The sequence below is a fragment of the Bombus terrestris genome, chromosome 17 (assembly GCF_910591885.1).
Source record: "Bombus terrestris chromosome 17, iyBomTerr1.2, whole genome shotgun sequence".
Classification (NCBI taxonomy): Eukaryota; Metazoa; Arthropoda; class Insecta; order Hymenoptera; family Apidae; genus Bombus; species Bombus terrestris.
This window is the reverse complement of record NC_063285.1, coordinates 1,865,168-1,889,732: the sequence shown is the minus strand read 5'-3', so window position 1 is coordinate 1,889,732 and position 24,565 is coordinate 1,865,168. Positions and strand designations below refer to the sequence as shown.

The window sequence follows — 24,565 nt, the reverse complement described above, 5'->3', positions numbered from 1 at the left end:
AAAGTGGTTCCAAAAATGGGGTTTTAAAATAAACGAAAAAAATCCTCCCATGTAACCTTCACGCTCCGAAAACAAACCTGCCCCCAGGTCACCATTAACAACACAATAATCCCAAGCAAGGACTCCGTAAGATACCTCGGCATGACCCTGGACAGGAGGCTAACTTTGAAAAATTCTATTGGCTAAGAAAATTCTATTGGCTCACGGGCCGACGCTCCAAACTAAACATACAGAACAAAATAACCCTCCACAAGGCCGTAATAAAACCTGTCTGGACCTACGGAATCCAACTATGGGGAACAGCAAGTAACTCCAACGTTGAAATACTCCAACGCTTCCAATCGAAAACGCTAAGATCCCTATTAAATGCACCCTGGTATGTTACCAACGAAATAATCCACCGTGACCTCAAGATACCTACAGTCAAAGATGAAATACACAAGTCCAGAAGCAGATATAACACAAGAGTCAACAACCACCACAACCCACTAGTCACCCAACTACTGGACACGACGGACCAGATCCGCAGACTAAAAAGAAAATACCCACTAGATTAAATCCTTAGTTCTACTAGAATCAACAATATAAAGCTATTATAATCCATGTCATTGTATCACGCCAAATTAAGTTACTGAAAATTCTCAACGAGAATTGATTGTAAATATTCTAATAAATAAAAAAAAAAAATCTTCTCTAGTGTTTAGTCTTTGGCACAACGATCCTCTTTACAACGGCTTCTTTGGTCTCTATTATAGTACCGCGGAAAGATCACCGACAATACAGACAATGTCGATGATAAAGCGCAAATGCCGATAAACCGAAAGGGTCGGGAAACTTCAATAGGTCTAACGACCATCAATATATTTCAGCACCGCAGTCATTGATGTTCAGTTGGCCACCTGAAAGTCTAGAGTCAAGAGTCGTTAATCGAGAGTTCTCATATCATACTACTGCATTAAGTTCACGTTAAATAATCATCGTTTTCCGTTTAATCCACTGTAGTAAATCCATCTATCAATACATTATTCTATCGAATAAAAACCATTGGAAATTCGAATTTCTAACATTTCTGAATAAAGCATTTCTATAATACGTTCACCCATGCGTTTTTTCTCTCTATTCCGATATATATACGTCGGAGATGAAAAGACACCGGGGCCTCCCCTTTGGAATTCTTCGGAAAACCCCCAACATTTTAGTCTCTATAATTTAACTCAATTACAATTGTCCGACATTTGTGATAGCGAGATTGGGCTCGAGGCGACAACAAGTCGCTGAACGTGGCCGCGGCCACGGAATGAACGCTTTTACTTAACATAGGGATGGAGTAATTCTATAGCTCTCCTTAAAAGAAATTATTGTAGCGGCACGCGACAGTAAACATTCCAACGGTTTCTGTCGCGTGGCTCGCCACACACAGACCCTATTCTTTGAGTAAGATGATTACCAGATGTCGACGCGTCTCCACAGTACATGTTCAGCTAGCCTGAGGACCTGCTATAAATCTTAAGATCTGTTTAACTAAAGTCCTTCAAACCGACAAACAGTCCTCGTCCCAACTACGAGAAAATAGGAGAAATCTATTTTCTCACGAACGACGCTTCCTCTTCTCGAACTTTCTCTTAAGGGCGACTAGCACCCTTCCCTAACCACCAACATGGAAATTGACCAATTAACAGTAACGCCGATTTCCCTCACTTTCCGAATGAAGGCTTTTCTCCACGAATCCGATGATTTCGTGCCCTTAGGCACACCCGTCATAATTTTCCTCGACAGCGTTACCGTGATGGAGAACCACTCTCCGGTACGATCGCAAAGACGATTCAAGTAACTCTCAGATACGTAGTGATTGCCTCGTGCATTAACATTGAGTACAACTTAGACGCTGAAGAAAAGTAGAGTTCGTCATCCCCTTGACCGCGGATTCGTTAGTGAGCCTAGGATCATTGTCATTAGCTTCTCGAGTACCTAATTATCGCGATTACTTGTCCAATTCGTTCATAGTCATATTTGCACTAGTAAATATCTCCTCTATTGCATGATGATCACGTCTAGCGCCAATAGGGATTCGTTTATATCGGACATATATATATATATATATATATATATATATATATATATATATATATACATACGTACCAAAGAATGCCTCTCCGTCTCGACGATGTCGTCGAGGAAAACTATATTGGGTGGGTCTAAGGATATGAGATCCTCGGATTCGTCAAAGAAAGCTTTCGTTCCGAAGGAGAGGGAAATTAGCGCTATTGCTAATTGGTCGATCTCCATATCGGCGTTTTGAAAGAGATGCTGGCCGCCCTTGAGGGGAGGTTGTTGACGGGGGGCAACGCTCGTGGGGGATAGGTTTCTCCTATCTTCCCGTAGTTGCAACAAAGTCTATTTGACGGACTTCGCTTGACTAAATCTTAAGATCTATAGCGGGTCCTCACGTTAGCTAAACATACGCCGCAAAGGCATGCCGACACCCGGTGATCATCTTACCCGGAGGACAAAATCTGCGTGTGGCGGGCCGCGGGATAGAAACTATTGAAGTATTTACTGCCACGTGTCGCTACGACTATTTCTTTTAAGGAGAGGTATAGAGTTACTCTGTGCCTTTGTTAGATAAAACGTTCATCCCTTTGACCGCGGCTACGTTCGGCGACTGATTGTCGCCTCGAGCCCAAGCTCATGATCATAAATCTCGAATAGTCGGAGCGGCATTTGTTTAATCTAAGTTACAACGTTACGGTATTCCCGCGAATCCAGGGAGGGGTTCCGGTGTTCTTTCATCTCCGACATATATATATATACATGTGTATTGTAGTATCGTGAGGAAAAAACCTGGTTAGAAACAAACCAAAACATTGTCGTCTGACCTTCGGCTGTTGGTTTACATAAGAGAAAAACCTATTGACTAAAGTCATCTAGTCCTTGCGGCACGAAAACAGGACCGGATTAGGAAAAGGACAAAATAACGTTGATCGAGAGGTGAGAACGTTTTATCGAGAGGTCAGAGTTAGTCGAGAAGCGGAGGAGTAGAGTTGTAGAGTTGAAAGAGTCAGCGGAGTTGCCAGAGTTGCTAGCGTTCTTGAGAGATTTAGTTGTTAGAGTTATAGAGTTGCGAGAGTGATTTGAGTAGAATAAGATTTTTGCGTTTAGTTCAAGTTGAACATTTATCGTTCTCTGTCCAATAAATCTCTGTTATTTTTATTTATCTTAAATAAATAGCATTAGGAGAATTTTACAAATCTAAATTATCCTAATCCTATCCTTTCCGATACTACATTTTGGGGGCTCATCCGGGATTGAAACCAGACAGAGAACGACACGTTTTACGGAACTACTCGTGCTGAAAAGAAAAGAGTTGAAAATGGCAAATTGTGAAGAAGAACAGTTTTCAAGTGAGGAAAATCTAACGCTGGAAGAATTAAGAAACAAGCTTGCACAGTTAAATCTACCAATATCTGGTGCAAGGTCAGTGTTGGTTGCCAGGCTAAGTCGAGCATATAGTACTGGACAACCAAGTCCTAAAGAGCCAGCAAACGGTAAAAAGACCACGGAGAAGCAAGGTTCAGGGGCAATACCAAAAACTAAGCGTGATCGAGATGAAGACGAAGATCTCGAGAAGCTTAGGACAAAAGAATTAAGAGAACGTCTTGCTAGTATGGGGCTAGAGACGAGAGGAAGAAAAGCTGAACTACGTGTGAGACTACAGGCGGCGATGGAAGAAGAGAATACGTCGTCGGAAGAAGAGAACGACGACGAAAGCGAAACTGAAGACGACGAAGAAGACGAAAGAGAAAGCAAAAGGAACGTGCGAGGTGTATATCAAAAACCTGACAAATTCCGTAGGAAAGCACGTAGGTATACAACAGTAAGTTTTCAGGATGTCCAAGACGCCTTAGAAGTTTTTACAGGCGAAAACAACGAAAATATTAATCAATGGTTCGAGGCGTTCGAAGAAACTGCAAGCATATGTAGGTGGACAAAAGAATAAAAGGTAATTTATGCAAAAAAGTTGATGAACGGATCGGCAAAAATATTTGTGAATTATGAGTGCCATGCTAGAACTTGGCGCGAGTTAAAAGAAGGTCTGATAAGGGAGTTTTCGAAAAAATTTAACACTTGGCAAATACACCGGAAACTGCAGGAAACAAAAAAAAAAAAAAAGGAGACGACGAAGGATGTACAGCGTACATGTACCGAATGCTTGGTATAGCCAGTCAAATGAATATGGAAGAAGCAGCAAAGATAAGGTACATCATAGATGGAATAAGAGACAAAGAAGTCAATAAAACAATATTGTACGGGGCTAAATCAATAAAAGAGCTAAAAGAAAATCTTATCATCTATGAGGAACAAGAATCCCGTATAGCAGAGTCAACTATGAGACCGGTGAGAGCTAAGGACAATGGAAGATACAAGCAGTCGGAAGATGTAAGGAAGTATAAAAGGTGTTATAATTGCGGTGATGAAGAACACGTGTGTGCAGAGTGTCCGAACAAGTCGAGGGGACCTAAATGTTTCAAGTGTAGAGAATACGGATACATTGCATCGAGGTGCGACAATCTGAGCGAGTCCATTAAAGAGGTTGGTAGTGTGTTTCGATTGTTACCGACGAAGCGTGGTAAAGTCGTGAAGATCGGAAATTTCGAACTGAGCGCGCTGGTAGACACCGGTAGCGAGTTAACCTTGATGCGGTATAATCAGTATGTAAGAATCGGAGCGCCCAAATTAAGTCGAGACATTATTGAATTTCACAGTATCGGGTCTAAAAGAAATTTTACGCTCGGGAAATTTCCGACAGATATTATTATAGACGGTGAATTGTATCATATAACGATACACGTAGTTCCGAACACTGCGATGCAACACTCGTTGTTGATAGGTACAGACTTCCTGGATACCGTTGAGATAAACATGAAGAGGGGAGATATCTCCATTAGTAGAATAAAAAACGAGAATTCCGATGGGTTTCCAGAGGTCCTTAAAGTAGACATAGAGACGGGAGCGCGTGAGGTAGATCTATCTCGTGTCGACACAAGCAGGCAGTTGTAGTTCCCACGAGTGCTTGTCTCAAGGACACCGTCGTAATGAACAAAATTTCGTTAGATGAATCGGTTGCGACAAACATAACCGCAATAGCGTCGGGTGGAAACGACATGGACGGTTGCGATGAAGTTTTTGTAGGATGCAGCGAGGATCGCGCGAATTATAGAGTTGTACAAACAAATTCTGTCGCGAGTTCTAAGAAGCGAACCAAAAGCGAGAATGAGGCGGCTGCAAGAGAATTTGAGGTAGTGCGTAGACGAGCTATCAATCCGACCTCTTGTCGGCGAAGGGCGTTCAACTTATTACCAACTTACAAGGGCGTTATTTTGAAAATATAAATTCGATTTGAAATATATATTCGTTTGAAATATAAATTCTGATTTCCTGATATAATAATTAATAATAGCAAATATCTACAAACAACTATTCGCTGTTGTAACCTTCGACCCTGCTGCGGTTGAAAGAATCGCAACGAGTTACGGTATCTTCAGTAGCTGAAAACGCCTACCGGTTTTCGCAATCGCCCTCTCACAGTTAGCGGATAATAACCTGCTCGTCTTTGGGCACGATTTGCGAAGCCGCATTGGTTCCCGCAGAGGACACTGTTATAAATAACCATTTGTTCACATTAGATGCCAAAAGCAAGATAGAATTTTAAAGGTTTATTGATTACTTTGGATTGAATTAAGCTATTGTGACGTAATCTTATACGTCTTGTAGAGATAGCTTGCAAATTTCCTACTTTTCCATTCTTAACTATTGTTATTGCGAATGATATGTTATTATTCGCCAATTTCATTTCTTTGTGTCTGAGCGTTTCTCCATGGAAACTGGTCGCTGCAAGTGCTCTTTCGTCACATGGTTTGTTAAAAATTTCATTCGATGCTAGATCAGATATGTCCAAGCTGCCTAAACTTTCCACACGACTAGAAGCGGCATAGATTTGCACTTTTGCAAAATTCTCTTTGCCAAGATCAATTACGGTCCTATCTATTATAGCCATTTGTAATCTGTGTACCGCTACTGTCCAGCTTAGCACAAGCGATGACATTCTTTATTCAACATCTCCGTAACATTTCGTCAGTTGAAACATTGCTATTACTGGAGATATGGGAATGTAGCCGTCAGCATATTTGAATCTGCTTCCAATTCTCTCACTTTCAGCTGACCTCTTCAAATAAATTTCTGACAAATAAATTTCTTTGCCATTCCCATTGCGTCGTTTATCAAACCAACGGAAATTGGTATGTTTCGTCGCAACATAACTCGTGATCCCTCGGCTAATGTTATTGCATGCAACAGTTATCCATGATTATTTACATCTGCATGAATAATATTTTCGGAAGTTTTTTTCTCGCATGTAGCTGCTTCCCGACTCTCGCCTACTCAATGAATAACGTACACACGACGTAATTTCGCTAATTCATCAATCATTTTTGTGTTATATTCGTCTACGAATCTTACTATCTGGAATATTCTTACTGCTATATATCACTCCTTCGCACTCATAGTATTTCAAACTCAGAAGTTGTTATTTCGCCAAACTGTAAATTATCTAATAGGTCGATAAACTCTGTATCATCCTTTTACCTCATATTAATGATGAGTTCGCAGAATGAAACTTGGTACTATAAATTAATCTTTACAGCACACCACTGTTTTTATACAATACAACAATGTTCTTTTGCTGGGAATAATCGCATGAAAGAGATGTCATCGAAGAGAAATACATTTCTGTCACCAAATATTTTTTTATATATCTTGAATTCTTGCAGTCTTAAATGAATTATTCGCAAATTCTCGTAAGATACCATTGAGATCTCATCAACAATCAACTATCTTTTATGACGTCACTTTCGTTCCTCCTGTTCAAACTTTTGTCCTGTCACGCGGTTATAGCAGTGCCTTTCTCAATAGGCAAGGGGAAACAGACAGATACAAAATTATCCCAAATATTTCAACGACAGTAACGTCAATCTTTATATATGTCGGAGATGTAGGGACATCGGGCCTTTCTTTAGGAAGATCCCCAATACTTGGGCTCGAGGTGACGTAACTGGTCGCCGAACGTAGCCACGGTCACGGGATGAACGAAATGTCTTACAGAGGAGGTACCGATGTTGAGGGATACGCTGTATAAGCAATCAAGTCTCGATCAGGAGCAATGCTGGTTTACGCGGGACTGCCTAGTTACGGCGCTTGGGAATTTGTTGATATTCCCGATCTATATGTATTTGACATATGTGACTGTATCTGTCTTTTATTTTGCAATCACCTTAGAGAGTTTACTGTCATCGTCTTGGCTGTCAGTCTGAAAGTAACCCAGCGTCTGAGTTAACGTGTCTGCGTGCTACAAAATGTATTCCATTGTACAAAGAGTTTACCCGTTGACCGTGGATTCGTTATTGAGCCCAGGAACATTGTCAATAGCTTTCGTTATACTTATTAATTATTTCACGCCTAAAATTTCTAACGATAACCCGACATATAAATCTAAGTGGTCATTGTATATTCTTTAGTCGGCATAAATCGTCACAGGATACGATCTTCTGCGAATTATTCATTTTCGACGGAAATCTGTTCGCCGCGAAGTGATGTCTGACGCACTATTAAGTTATAGAAATATCCTTCTCTGTCACTGTTCAAAGTATAATACTGCTGGCGCAGTATAGCTGGTTTATTCCTTATTCGCATACAGCACTGGATAGCCCACACAATTGTTTATTCATTAATAAGTATAAAGAAACGAAACAAGAGTAATAAATAGATAGAAAGAAATTACCGCCTTATCAATAACAATGAAAACCGTTTTACGTTCACCCTGTATTATTGGTCGCTACACTAAAGAATGTATAATAAGATGAAAAATCTTTTCCAAAGAAATATTATCAATTTTGAAATGCATTGCAAAGTGACAAATAATTTTCTTTGTATTTATACAAATAAGGAATATTACAAGAATTAAATAATGTCAACCATATTTATATTTTATTTATACGCACGTATAACAATAGTTAGGATTACTCATTCACTTACTAAACAGCATATTATATATACCGCAACCTTTTCGAAGGTGGCGCAAAATTAAAGATACTACAATATATAGACATATCCTAAATACATATATAAAGATAACCTTTATTGTTAAGATGAGTACAAAGTGTAAGGAGAAGGGTTAAAACTTTACAAAGATGCCTGGATTTCAACTGAAGCGTTTAGCACACAATACGATGGAAAAACGGTCAGGGCATATTTAGGGATGCTTAACTGTTTCAGAGCTCGTGATGGTCTGGACTGTCTCTAAGTTTCCAAAGAGGCTAATTGAGAAAGTCGTAAAATAACCGTCTACAGCCATTCCTGACAATAGTGACGACCTTGATAATAGTCACGAATTTACGACTTCTCATTAACATAAACGAAAGAAATACGAACTACAGAACGAATCCAAACAGAGCTTGTCAGTACGATGTAGTCAAATAAAATGCAAGATATTCCGACGGCAAAATCAAACCAAAACTGATGTAACAATAAATCTAAAATAATGCGATGCATACGTAGACACGGATTTCCGATAAATATTACAAAAATATATTCTTAACCTATGTATATCGCATGGGTATACACACATATCGAAAATATCGCCGGCGAATTTACCTTCATTTTCGAGGTAATCACGCAAATACAAAAGTAAAATGACAGAAGGTGTGCTTTATAAATAATCGAATTATTAATTGTTAATTATCCTCTGAAATGCAAAATTTCATCTGATCGACTCTTACTATTCCTGTAAAGGGCATACGTGTTAATTAAAACCCACCTATATCTGTAACAACATATCTATTTTTCTCTAAAATCTTTTTAATAACGTAGGGGCTTTCAAATTTCGGTACCAATTCCTTATCTACTCCCGGTGCGACGTCCGAATCACGTATCCGATCATCACGTATCGTCGATTTTGATACCCTGTCGCATTTTTATGTTTTCTGTCGTAGACGCGTTCATTTTCTTGCTCAGGCTTGTCACTTATTCCTGTCGCTTAATGAAGCCAAGCTGATTTATTTCAAACAACAATTGCGAAAGACTTTCTCCCGTTGACCTGCAAATTGTATTGTTCTAGGCGAATTCGACTGGACTCTAGACTCAAGACTGCCATTTCCCGGGTGTTTCCGACAATTTTGCCAGCATCGGTGTTCCGTTTGCCTGTGGAGTACCGAATGTAACATGTTCGACCGCATTATTAGTTAGGAATTCTTTGAATGGCCCAGTCGAGAAAACAAAAGTCTCGATTGCTAATTACTCGTCTGGGTCTACTTTAAGTTCTAAAATATTTCGTCATGAAAACTCATATTGGTAAACACCAACCTTTTATGTCTTTGTCGACTGGCATGGGCATAACCGTTTGAAAAGGTACGTTACCTTTTCTCAACTACGCAAATATCCTTCGATTTTACCACTAGTCGGCGAAAACTTTGAGCATTTCAAACAATTGCCAAAATATTTCTGTCTTACTTTCTGTCAACAAATGTACTCTACTAATACTTTCGACGATTTTATTGAATCCTAAATGATATTATTTTCCAATTACAGCTCGTGCTAATCGCTGATGGAATCGAAGATCGAGCATCCTCCGATCGGCTCAATATCAATGGTCAGCGGCCATCGAGCGTGCGATCAGTTCGTTTTTATTGCCAGACACAGCTAAATTTCTAAACTAAACAAGTACCTTCAGCTCCCCAATGGTAAGTTTTATTATTATTATTATTATTATTATTTAATTTGTACTTTACCATTTGTCCGGCTGGAAATTTGGTAAATTTTTCTAACTTAATTGTTAAATAATATGTGGATGGCTACCCCCAGCGGGATACCATCTTCGAGTTTGACTATTTTGTTTCTTTAGCGAGGTCAATGGGGTGTTTTCTTTTTAGTCTTCTATAAATGGTAAATGTGTTCAGATTTCTTCCACGCTATTTGTTTCTCAGGGTTGTATGTGTATATATATATATATATATATATATACACATATACAGGGCGATACTCTACAGCTGTAGAAAAATTTAAGAGGCGATTCTTCAAGCTAAAATAAGATGCAAATCAAGAATAAAAAGATTGCGTTTTCAGCTTTGTTTTTTAGTTATTGTCAATTAAAACTTAGCCGAAATGTCTCTGTGTCCGAGCAAACCTCCTTAACTGAACAAAAGTAGGTCAGCCTAAACAGCGAGACGCACAGGGATCCTCAAATCGAACGACACATAGGCTTGCCTAGCACAAATCGTAGAAAAGAATATTATGACATTTGACGACGTAAACCATCTTGCGCGACGCTTTGTAAGAAAAATCGTAAATGAATGACAAATAATATTTAAAAGTAAAAGAAATCAAAACGTTTAAAAAACTAAAAACGGAAAGGCTCAAAAATATCTACAGTAGAATAACCTAAACCTCTACTAAATTAAACTTTATGTTTGTTCTTTATGTTTGACTGTTGAAATGATCCTGCCCTTCCAAAACTGTTTTACCCTCCTACCAAATTTCTAAAATCTAAACATGTTATGTAACAAGATAGTAGTGGAGAGTCCATTCAGAAAGAAACTAATATTTAGTTGCGAATAACTAAAAAAACAGAGCCCGAAACGCAATTTTTTTTATCCTTGATTTTGACTTTATTTTAGTTTCAGGAATCACCCCTTAAATATTTTTACACCTGTGACCGAACATCCCGCATAATTCCATTAACGCGCACGCTATTAATACATTTACTGTAATTTGTATCAGTACAGATACAAGCTTTCTGTTATAATGTACTGTTATAAGGACTTTCTGTTATAATGTATTGCAATTTAATACAAATAAATATAAAGTTGACGAGATTTTAAATAATATAAATATAAACGAGTTGAAGTTTTATAGCATGGCACTCGAGCATTGCCATACCAAATGCAGGTTGCTGCAGTATACTTATTATACTGTAATATGTAAATAGAGTAATCTTAACCATTGTTATCAACGGGGATCAAGCGAACTTAAAACACCGTGCACAACCAACATACTCGAGGCTGTAAGAAATATCTGTCGTAATTCAATCAAAAATGAATATTATCTATGTATTGAGTTTGAGTTAGCTTCTCGAATCACTACGTGAAATAATAAAAAATATTATTTTCATAGAATAATGTTATCTAATTAATCATTCGCCTACTATTCTAATAATTGATTCGTTATTATTTCATGCAACTCAACCCTCTGGCAACGGCATTGAAAAATCTAAACCAAATCGGAAACATAGATCATATTCACTTTTAATTTAGCTGTAAATTATAATCATAGAGATATAAGGATAGAGTGCGAGGGCGAGCTGAGAAAGCGAAAGCGAAAGCGAAAGAGAACGCTGCATAAAGGCCTCTTGTGTCCTTGTCTAATAACGCATGCTCGTTCGTATAGCAAACATATAAGTGTATAGCCAACACAAACATTGTCAGTGTCATGCCTGATTAGACAAGGACAGAAGACACTTTTATGCAGCGTTCTTTCTACTCCTATATCGCATCCACTTACACGATAATTTAAGACTATATGACTCGCGTACTCTAACTCTTTGTATATCTATGGTTATAATAGACATTTATTGCAGTCTCACAGTTGTTAGAAATTTTGAGTTTTAGGACATGTCTAAGAATCATCGAAATGGAAAGGTAGGTAGCATTTCTGCACTTCCATCAAAATTACTATTAACAAATTGAACACTTTAAACACTCCATCCATTACATAAACCTCTATTATATAATTGTGATAGTATGACATATTTTTAATCTTCTAATCTATGACCAGAGAGGAAACTTCCTTTCTGCTGTGACGTCCATATCTCATAAAAAGGTTATTTGAAAGTTAGTGGTTTTCACGTTCGTGTTCTATGTATATATGTAGCGCTTAAAGTTCTAAAACAGACAACAATTTAAATATCCGTGAAGGTCACCTTTTATGAACATTGGAAGTTATAATTTAATTTTATACAAATAAGAAATCATTCATATTATAATATTGAAATATACATCTATACAGATATTGCATACATATGTATGTATGTTAGGTTAGAAAAATTTACCAAATATCCAGCTGGACAAATTGTAAAGTACAAATTAAATAAAAAAAAAAAAAAAAAAGAAAAAAAGAAAAAAAAAGAAAGAAAAGATATGTATCTATATATATATATATATGTACAGCAAATTTCCAATTAGATGAATTTTTTACTGTATATTCCAAAAACAATATGTAAAACGATTTTAATTAATATTATCATTTGTCATTTTACATCTACCTATTTACAAAGTTACTGTGGACTTGTCTAAAACCACCAGAAATGAATAACATAGAAACTTAGGACTTTACCGTGTCGCTGCTGTTAATGTAAAAAGCACACGACCACAAAGTATTAGTAATAGTAGTTGGTAATATTAGTATTGCTAACTACTATTACTAGTAATAAATATTAGTAATAATGATTATGAAAACAGTCAATCATATACATTTTGAAAATATTTAGATTTTTTTTCTTTGGTTATACTAAAATAAATTCTCTCTTATTTAAGCAAACGGCTCAAAAAATATTTGTTTAGGTATACAATATAATGTATATCTCCTATATGATTATAAAATGGTACATGTAACTTAGAAGAAACCATGTTTAGAACCTCGTATGACTGGTTACTACTTACAGACTTATTAATATGTGTAAATATTTATAGTATATTTAAGAGATTTATGGCCTAACAAAATGATAAGCCTCATTAAATAGACATAGCGACAAATGATTTCTATCAGACTGTTTTAACATTATTAAGCGAACTATTAAGAATGATATTATTTTACAATTTTCATGTATAATAAAGATTTAGAGGTCGTCTTCAAATACTTTAACAAATTACTGAGTATCCTAAATCTAACTTACAAAAGGATATTATAAAAGATGTATACCAACTTTGTCTATCTGAAATATCTCTTATTACTTTAAATAACAGAAAACAGTAAGTTATAAAATATATTTAGATTCTAAAACAGATCTAATATGATGACAATGTATTTTCTTTTATATATATATATGGTGATATCATATACAAAAGATCTTCAGAGTCCTTTCATGATCTTTTAAGACCTTCATGTCAGTTTCATTTTTTAGTGAAATGTCTTATATTCCAATTTCATAAAATGTTGAATAATGAACATAAAAGTACTTCATTAGATTAATTGTAAAATTCAGTGTTACTAAGATTCCTTCTATCTTTCTTTACAGAAAGATTAATTTTATTAGTGTTTTTTAGATGTGTATGTGTGCATATATCGTTTATCGTAATGAGGCTTGTAATTTAGTACAACCTTTGCTTAGATAAGTACACGTTTAATATTTTAGATACAAACAAACAGTAAATAGTGACTATTAGAAACAGCAGTGTTAGATTGTTGGCGTTATTCTTACAAGAATATTGATATTGAGACATTGTGAAAGTCTAAACCACACATATTTTTCATACCAGAAACACAATTTTTTGGCCTGCTCGAACCTTACAATTGTTATTTTTGGATGTTTTGTTGGGTAGTATATCAGTAACACTGCAAAATATAATAGAAATATTTCACAATGCAAGTAATAAATTCGACAAACTCAAATGTATGAGGAATTATTTTCAATATAATCCCTATTCTATTGAAGTCAGACATAAAAGTTATATGCCTTGACAACAGAAATTCTACAGAGCGTTTTACCTTTTCGCCTACAAAGAAACTATTACAACAAAGTATGTCTTCTTCCTAATTTTTTGTAAATAATTCTTATTCTTCTCTTATTATTTGAAACAATAAAAATGAAGTGAACAGAGTTGGAGGAATACCTTGTATAATACTTACAGCAGCTACAATATCTACATAAATTTTAAAACATTTATCCTATTTAATATTTTTTAAATTTAAGTGACACAATCTTAAACTTAATAATTGTCAATTGTATGAATTTAAAAGTTGTGTTCATGTGTTACAAAGCCTAAAAAACACAAAGAGTAACATGCAGTTTTGTAACAAAATTTTACTTGAAATTTTTTACGCAAACATTCTATGAAGATAAGAAGAACAGTACATATTTTCCTAAGACCTCTGTTATATGATTTTTTGCTGTCATATCCCAATTGGTTATAAGTTTCAAACATAATAATGATGAATGCATATAATTCTGTTCATATTCAATTGTCAGTAGTCGTTGAAATCCATGATTGTTTTCCAGATTGGGGTTAGGTTATATAAACTTTTATATGAATAATCTAATATAAAAAAAGAATATTTATATGTATCTAATGTTGATATTGACTAGATTTTATGTAATTATTCTATTATACGTATACAATTAGCGATATTTAATTTTGTTACTAAATGTATACACATATTCGTGTTTACGAGTTATATTTCTTTAAATATTTATACGCAATTATTCTTCAACCTATTTGTTATTAGAAGTAAAAATACTACTCTTATTTATGTAAAAATATCTCTAGAATCTTCAGGCGACTCTTATCTTTCTAAATGGGACTAAATGTAACATTTAAACATGATAAATTATGTATGAATTTTTTTCTAAAGCTCAAAAATTGCCTTTATTATAACGTATAGTCTAACCTATATTCTAATATTCTACATTTCTGATATTTTATTGTATTCTAATATTCTAACGTATTCTAATATTTTATAACTCTGGTATTCTCATATATTCTAATATTCTATAATTCTGGTATTTTAATATATTCTAATATTTATATAAAAGCATTGTTCTTTATTACTTAACGTACATAATATACGTCACCGTGATTCTTCAGGACTAACGTTACTCCATTAAACCAGTTGCACTACCAGCCAAATATTTATATTTATATTTAATTAATAAATAGATTTTAAATTATATTGATTGTTAAAGAGAAATCTGGTTTATTAATTTAAATTTAAATAGAAATATTATTATGAGTCTATGAACCAAAAATTTTAAGGAGAATAGATTTAAATTAAAATTTAATTAATAAATAGATTTTAAATTATATTGATTGTTAAAGAGAAATTTAGTTTATTAATTTAAATTTAAATGTGAATATTATTTGAGTTTATGAATTAAAATTTTGGGAGGAATAAATTTAAATTGATTAGATTTAATTAATAAATAGATTTTAAATTATATTAATTGTTAAATATAAATTTAATTAATAAATAGATTTGAAATTATATTAATTATTAGAAATAAATCAAATTTATTTTATTAGTTTAAATTTTAATAGAAATATTACATAAGTTTATAATTTAAATTTTGGAAAGAATAAATTTAAATTGAAATTTAATTAATAAATATATTTTAAATTATATTGATTGTTAAAGAAAAATACAGTTCAATTTAAATTTTAATAAGAATATTATTTTAGTTTATTAATAAAATTTAATCAATTTAATTTATTAATTTAAATTTCAATTAATAAAATAAATTTTAATTTAAATTATATTATTAAATAAAATTTTAAAATAATAAGTTTAATTTTTGTAAAATTGGGTTGGGGGGGAGGATAATTTTAAATTTGTTAATTTAAATTTTGATAAAATTGAAAGATTAATAAATATAATTTTAAATTTAATTAATATAAATAAATTTATAATATTAATTAAATTTTATAAAATAAATTATATAAAAATTTTTTAAATTTATCGACGGGGTATGAATCTATAAGCTTAAATTTATCCTATTATATATATATATATACGTATTTAAATATTTAAATTATAAATTGATTTTAAATTTATTTAATTTTTTAAATAAAAATATTTTAGTTATAATATTTTCTTTTTAATGAAATTTATTTTTAATATTAATATTTTAAATAATTAATATATTTTTATATAAAAATTTAAAAAATTTATTAATAGAATATAAATCTATTAATTTATATTTAATTTATTATTTAAATGTTGATAATAAAATTTTTAAAACTATAAATTTTTAAAAATATAATTATTTAGGTTATAGTTATTTAAAAAATATTTATTTATTTATTTTGGTTCATTTGTGAGAAATGTGGTTTTATATAAAAATTTTAAAAATTCATCGATAGGGCATGAGCCTATTAGCTTGAACTTAGCTTATTATATAAATGTTAATTTAAATAATTTTAATAATTTAAAAATTTAAAAAATATTATTTTTATAATTTATTAAAAATATATTAATTATTTTTTTATTTAATACTAAAATTTCAAGAATTATTAAAAGTATATAAATTTATTAATGTAAATATTTATTAAAAATAAAGAAATTTTTTAAATATGTTGTTAGTGTTTATAATTTGTTTAAAGAATTATATTAATTTTGATTAAATTTCAAGTAAAAAATTTATAAATTCGTTATAGAGTATAAATATATTGATTTTAATTTAATTTATTATATTTATATAAATAATATTATTCTTTATTTAAGTTAAAAATATTTAATATAATTTAATTAAAATATTAAAATTAAATTAAAATAAATATATAATATTTAAAAATTAATAACTAAAATTAATAAAATGTAAATTATTAATAAATTATTATGATTTTCTTTTTTTTTTTTTTTTTAAGAAAAAAAGTGGAAATTTAATAAAATTTAAATATTTAAAAATTTGCTTGAATATATATATATATATATATATATATATATATATATATATATATATTGTATTAAACAATAGTAATAATAATATGATATTTTATAAAAATATTTAATATTCTTTTAAAAAAATATTTTTATAAAGAATATATTTTTTATAAATATTATTTTTATAAATAATATATTTTTAAAAAATTTAATATTTAAAAATATATATATAAAAAAATGATGTTTTTATAAAAAATGCATTATTTTTTTTTAAAAATAGATTATCTTATATATAAGTATATATTAACATATAATTATTAATTATAAATATAAATAAAATATACTTTTAATATAAATATTTATATTATATAAAAATTTATATATATTTTAAAATTTAAACAAAAAAAATATATTATATAATTATTTATATAAATATTATTGTTTATGTAAAACATTATTATTTAATAATCTTTAAATATATAATTATTTTAGAAAATATATTGGAAAACATAAATATATAATTATTTCTGTATTCATAAAATATATTATACATTTATATATATATATATATGTCGGGTTGAAGTGAGGATTATGGAGAGGGGCGTTTAATGAATTCTCATTAGAATTAGCCATTGCTGTGATACAATGAAGAGATTATTAGCACAGGCTTATTAACAAGATTAGGTACTCGTAGCACTAGTGATAATGACCGATATCGTATAGTTTTTCCGTCGTTTTACATGTTATGAAATAACTAGACTCCATGCTTTTATTGATTTTCTCTATCGCTATACCTGCATCTTGGTGGAGGGGAGCTTTCTCTGGAGGCAGTTTGAAAGAAGGGATAGAGTTAGATTCTTTTTACCTAAAAATTTGATTTGTCTGCAGGAACATTTTAGACATATTTTTTTTTATTTTGTTTGCCAATCTTCTCTTTTTGTCGTAAGAATAGTTGTATTTTAGATTGTTTATTTTGGATAGTACGTAGCTTTTGCCTCGTTGTAGCTCGTTGTAGCTCGTTGTAGCTCGTTGTAGCTCGCTTTCACAGTCAAGGCGCTATTTTAGAAGGGTACTCCAACAGCTAAAACGATTCCCTTCAACATTCGTAGCAGTATTTCTAATTTCCTATGCTATGAGTTTTTTGTAAGGATAATTGACGGATTTTAACGGTCCGAACGGTCGAGCGCCCCTTACCCCTCGGCCAATAATATCTATGCATGGCATTCATCCAGGTATCGTTCACGCTCTTCCAGCGAAGGATCGCCCCACTTGGGGCGTATTCGCGCAGTAAACGCCATCCTGCGGGCGAATATGCCGTTTGACGATTTTCTTGAAAACCAATCAGCGTGCGTATTTGGGGTCATTCGTTTTGAGCCTTGTTGGAGTCTCACTCGACGCTCGCACTTGGGTCTAACACGTTCGAGTTTAACAACGGTATTGGTAGTCTCGTTCGAGTAGTTCAATCGCGAACATGTAGCATCGAGTCAGTTTCCGTGCCTTCGTATCGCTAAACGTGGACTAAACAACCGTTTCAATTTCTCAGTGCTCTTCAAGCGCTCGTGCAGGTGAAATCGTTTCGTCAGTCGTAATGATCAGTTGATACTTTTCTGAACAGGTTTCCTCGGTGCGTCAATATCTTCAAGAATTCGTGGACATGGCTGCAAGCGTTAGTGGAGAGGACAGAGTCGTTCTATCAGGCGTAACGATCAGTGGACAGTCCTGTGCGAAATCTTCAGTTGCGAACAGTATCTCCAAGCATCGATGAAGGTAAGTATCGTTTTAGCGAGCGAACGATTAGTAAACCGTCTCGTGCGGGTCTTTCAAATGCGTGCGGCATCGACACGCGTGTATCGTTAATCATTCGCATCGTCGTACGATAATTCAGTCGCATTCGTTCAGTCGTAAATCGCGTCGCGGCATTCGCTTCAGTTGTATTCGTAAATTTCGTTTTAATCGTCGAAAACAATTTGAAACATTCTCATCGTTTGTTCTTCGATATTTCTTTTTTCCAATTTTAACTTTGTCAATTGTTCTACGCGCATTAAAGCTGTTACCCAAGATTAATTCGGCGGGGAACAAGTTAGAGAGCGCGGTATCGTCGTTATCAGACACACGCGCACGTTAGACGTATCGTTGTTTCTTTAACCGATTGAGTAGCAAACAGCGTGATCGGGCTGTTTAGATTTTGTGTCGAAAAGTCCCAGTACATTTGAACTCTACGGACGACTAACGGTATTTTGTATTTCATTGTTATCTTGATGATTTTTATTGAACAAAACTTGAAATATTTATAAACTAATAGTACGCGTATATAAATATATAGATGTATTTCGTAAGAGTAACAAATATGACGAGCGCTATTGTGCCGCTTGTTTCTCTTCGCAATCGATTAAGAGGCTATCGTGCCGTTCGGCACGTTTCGACCCTGGTTTTTCAAAGACCCCTGGGGCTCAAACGGTTAAATTATGTCAATATTATCTGCAAATAATTATTTTTCTATTTACTCTATATGATTTTCGAAACATTAAAAGATTATTATTACTCGACTACTTCAATATTGATTACGATAATTTTTTAATTACGGTTAAAAACTTGTCACTACTGGTGTGAGAGACTGTAAAATTGATTCGAAATAGTATTTTACAGAGTAACCGATGAAACCGATGAGTTAGATATTTATATAATAAAAAGTTATTTCTATTTCTGAATTTTCTTTCTGGATATTTCTTTTAAATACCATTTTAAGTAGTTGTTGTTTTACAGTACGAATAAAATATTTTAAATATGTAGTAAAAAATAAACTATCTTTATTTTCACAACGCGGTACATAAAATAAAGTATTTTATCTTTGTATTGTAAATAGTATTGTGTTTAAAATGTTTCTTAACAATGAAAATAGATTAAGCAGAAGGTTAATATCAGGATGCGAGAATCCAAAATATTTGGAAATTAAATTCATGTTCTTTTTAACCCTGCTGCGCGCTCTTCGGGTCTCTTTGTTCTTACTGCTCTCCTTTCTTTCTCTAAGAACTTTTGTATTCTTTAAACGTATAGAGCAAAATTTTGTCCGACCGTTGAAACCGACATATTTGAGAAAAAGACGTGCGATCATAGAAAATCTAGGGAACGCACTGATACAAAATTATATTATAAGATGGTAATATGACCCGCGTAGGAAAGCTGCGAAAGAAATAGCAGAGAATGTTATAAATACATTGGAACATTTCAAAGAGAAAATAAGAGTTTGTAAAAATTTCACTAATGCCAAAATTTTGTTTGCGATAATAGAATGTACCGGTTCTTTGCAATGAAAATTATTATGAAGGATATAAGTAACATATTACTACATTTCCCCGGTCCTTACTTAGAAGATAAAACAAACGAAAACGAATCTTTGTATGCAAAGGTAATTTTCTTCTTCAAACTCTTACCGAATAATTTAGTTGAATGGAAGACCGCAGCAGGGTGTTAAGTAACATGCATTATTCAAAGTTTTCATCGCTTGGATTACTCTTATATGGGCAAACATGCAATCCATTTCCTTTTTTTTTTTTTATTCTTTTTTTATTCTTTTTTTTTATATTTATATTTAATTTGCACTTTACAATTTGTCCAGCTGGACATTTGTTAAATTTTTCTAACTTTATCCGAGTTTGACTATTTTATTTCTGTAGCGAGGTCAGTGGGGTGTTTTCTTTTTATTCTTCTTTTTACGAGAGTTTTGCTCGCTTCAGCAGCTAGCTGGTTTGGATGTATTGCCGTTATTTCCTTGTGTTTTTCTTTTTAAGTACTTGCCGATTTCTTCTTTGACCATTGGTATTTACGTACAACTCTCGATTCCAACTGACGATTCTCTCCCCTCGGTTACAACTCAACTATTTTCTTGATCCGATTCGTTTCTTTTCGTCATCCATCAATATCTCTACTACGCGCGCGTTCGTTACGCGTCCGCCACCGTTGCTACCTACGCCTTCTTCCAATATTACAAAAAATGTCCTATAAGGAAGAACCTTACGGATATCGATGGCTGATTAGGCCTGTCGGCACTTGCGCCTCGGTGATGTTTGGACCGCCGTTGGAAAGTTTTGTTGCCGAGTGCCGCTAAGCCCTATTCGAGTTTTCCGACCGTTTCTGCTTGTTGGCATTTGCTCTTCGTCGCCGACATTGTCTCTATGTCGGCGATCTTTCCGCGTTACTATAATAGAGACCAAAGAAGCCGTTCTACAGTGTCACCTAACTAGTACAGTGTCACGTAAAATTTATGATAAAGAAGGAGTAACGTAATTTGACCGTGTTTTTTAAATTTTGTAGGCTTTTATTCACGAGAACGATTAAGTATAATATTACAATGAAGTTCAAATCACGGCCAAACTGTACACAAGACTAGACTCGAGACTAAAAAAAGACTCTTCTTGGTCGAATGATTGCAGTTTTTACAGGCTGCTGCGTTTGTCGGTGTTGAGGGACAAGGGACGGATCCTAATTGCCCTACGTAATGGGTGGCAAATGTAATGTTGGGCCATGTGCAAAGGTCAATTCAAAACCTTAACGGTCCGCTGTCAGGTAGTATGGAATGACGTGGATTTGACGATTTATGATCGTTGTCAGAACAGCCGTTCGTGAATGTTAATATTTTGCTGTTGGTAGTTATACGCAATGCAGTGAAACTAAATAATTTCAAAATTGAAGTAGGCGAGAAAATTAGAGTATTATGATGGTGCAGGTCGAAAGGGCCTGATTTCCTATACAAAAATAAGTCGATGATGAAGTGACAATTTTTAACACAAGACTTGGTTTTCCAGAAAATCAATTACGAAGTTCCGTCCACTTGACTCGCTACTTTTTAAGTATACGCGTACTTATATGACGGAACTTCACAATCCATTGTGTGGGAAACGAAGCCAGGAAAAATGTTATGTATCTGTATGCACGTCTAAAAAAAATACCATTTATCCTCATAGATACATGTATGTTTTCTTAAATATTTTGTCTATTGTGATAACATGAAATAACAGAGCTGATTACTTCAGCCAACGCTCATACCGCGTTGAAAGTACTCGTTCTCGTCCATATGTGAAATCGTTAAACAAAATCATTACCGTAAAATATAATTGACGACTTAAATAATTTTTAGACTTTTTTGTTTTTCAAGTATTAGTGAATATTAGTCCTGCTTACTTAGAAAACTGCACGTGCGCATACAGTGTTTCTATGAATTTTGAGAATTTGTTATTATTATGATCTTTTATTTTACTTTTTATTTCCTTTGCGAGTTTGTTTAGATGTTCTCCTTACTTAGAAATATGCACGATGGGCAGTTTATAGGTTGGCCTGTGCTGGCGCGGTTGGCTAAGTATTAATAAGATATGGTCGTATACATGAAGAAAATATCTTTTTAGCATTAAACGATTATCACCATATGTTGTATCATTCTCGCATACATGCTTACTTATATATTACTTTGTTTATACTTTCCGATAATGTTATATGTATTCAAAATTGGGAATTGGAGAATGTGCAAGTATTATACATACGTACGTCGTTTGAGAGAGTGCAAAAATACATGTGCCAAAAATTGTGACACAAACCGAAGGGCGATGATTCCCTGCGCGTGGCGAAAATGAAGTCGAAAATGTAAAATGACATTTTTCGCTTTGTTTTCGCGAAAGTCAATTATGAAGTTGCCTCTACTTAACTTCACAGTCCATTTTCTTGAAAACGAAACCGGGCATGATTTTACATATCTCTTTTATCCTCTTACATAATTGTACGACGTAAAAGCTTTTTATTCAGTAATATTATATACCAAAATTGATTACTTCAACTAACGCTCATACCGAGCTGAATGCATTCTTTCTCGTCAGAGTGCTGGGAACCCCCCAAGCAGGTCGGTCCTCACTGGAAAAAAATACCAGGCGCAAGGCCTGTTAGTGAGTTTGCCAATTTATACAGTAAAACTCAATAACGAAAAGTGATAAATAATGCTCACTATAAAAACAATCAAGAAAATAAGAGAAGGAAAGAAACAACCAAAAGAAAAATATAGCAAAAGTGAATCAGGAACTTTCTTGGCAATACAAGCTTTGGCACCCAAAGGACGCGGAAACTCAACCGCCCACCAAACCTGTTGAACAGGAATAACAGGGCACAAAGTAGCCAGGAAAGTGTAAGCAAAAAGGAAAGCACGACAGGAGACGCGGACAGCGAATGAAACGAAACCATAAATTCAGCAGATGGCTCCCCATTATCGGCAATACGAACGAAAAATAGGTTCAGCGTATTGCAATCGTAAGAGTCCTGCCTATCTCGGATACAGGAACACCCTCAAATAGGAACAATAAAAGAAACCACCATAATAAGGAAAAAGAACGGAAGCCTACGGAAGAAAGCAAGTAGGAATACGGCCTCTCAGGAAATCACATGTCCGAAAGAGAATAAAGAATGGATCGAGAGAGAGATATACTATCATCAACGAAAACCTCAACGTCCCAGGCGTAGCCCAGCGAAATGGACAATGAATTTCCAGCGGCAACGCTACCGAGAAGTCAGACACAACCCAGGGAGGCCACCAGCCTCTACAACAAAGAACGCTGACACCACTGCCCCCCACAAATAGAGACAAATCGCCTCCAACATACATTACCAATCAAGACCAGAAGGAGACAGTAAAACTCTTTGAAGAGACTCTAAACACAAATTCATTCCATATTAAACGGATACACACAGATAAACATGTGCTATTCCTACGAAGTATGCCAGTCTTTAACAAAGCGAAAGAAATCGTAATTGCAACTAAGACAGCGTTTACGCATATACACCCAAATCAAAGAAGTACCACACGGTCTTACTAAAGGGTCTAAACAATAGTTTCTCCGAGTCAGAGATACTCGCAGAGTTACAAGCACTACAGATGTCTGACGTACAATTGACAAAATATTGGTGCTTCTCAATAAAAAGATCAATAGAGAACAATGAATTGCTTCCAATTTACATAATCCAAGTATCCCCACAAAGCAATATTAGTTACCTACTAAAATTGAACCGTCTAAATTACTTTAGGGTAAATTGGATAAAGTCAGAAAAAATGACATAACGCAATGTCACAAATGCAAACTGCACGGAGCCGCACGGTCCAAGCGAGTGCAAACTTTGCAAAAAACTTTGCGAGAATATCATCAAATGCAAAGAATCAACAATTTGCGTTACTCAAATAAGCCGCAAATTCGCCCCGTAGTCAAATTTCTTAGCCATCCTAAGACAAGGAATAAGCCGAAACCAAGTCTCTGAAAACCAATCACATCGAACAAATTTATTACCACGCGTAATGCAAAATCCAAATCCAATTAAAACCATATCCGTAACAAACCATACCGTAATAAACTTATCGAAGACTTCAAAAAAAGCATATTCAAAGCCCTAAATGAACAACAAACACAATTGAACTAAAATAATCATTAAGAACGCACGAAGAATGGATTGACTCTTGCCCAAAAGAAGGTTCATACCTAAACATATGCCTTGGAGACACACAATTACAATTCCCTAATTTACGGGCAAATAACAGGCTCAAAACTATAGACTACGAATGCGACCATAACGCTCCCGTATTACAGATAAATAAAAATACATCTGACTTCCTAACCCTAGAAACACAGAGTGACGAACCCAGGTGCGAGTACAAAAAAATAAACTAGAAAAAATTACAAAATCAGCTCGAAAAGTACTGCGACCTAAGTATCCACAACAATGTCAACCTAACCAAGAGGCAAATCGTCTCATTTATAGACAAAATAAAAAAACTTATACAAACCGCTCTTCAAGAATCCGTACTAATAATAAAGTAAGAAAGTCGGCTTTCGAGCCCTAT

The 24,565-nt window shown here is 33.8% G+C and overlaps 2 protein-coding genes across 8 annotated transcripts in view; one reads left to right on the top strand and one right to left on the bottom strand.

The window, feature by feature from the left end:
- The window catches only part of LOC125386762, a 44,283-nt gene extending 29,363 nt beyond the window's left edge, over nt 1-14,920 (bottom strand). Inside the window, exon 1 of the mRNA XM_048413892.1 lies at nt 14,880-14,920. The gene's annotated coding sequence lies outside the window, so the exon portion shown is untranslated. The remainder of the gene's footprint in view (nt 1-14,879) is intronic.
- LOC125384634 (GDP-D-glucose phosphorylase 1-like) overlaps nt 1-24,565 on the top strand; it is a 231,422-nt gene that overhangs the window by 184,914 nt on the left and 21,943 nt on the right. The gene's annotated exons all lie outside the window — the stretch shown is intronic.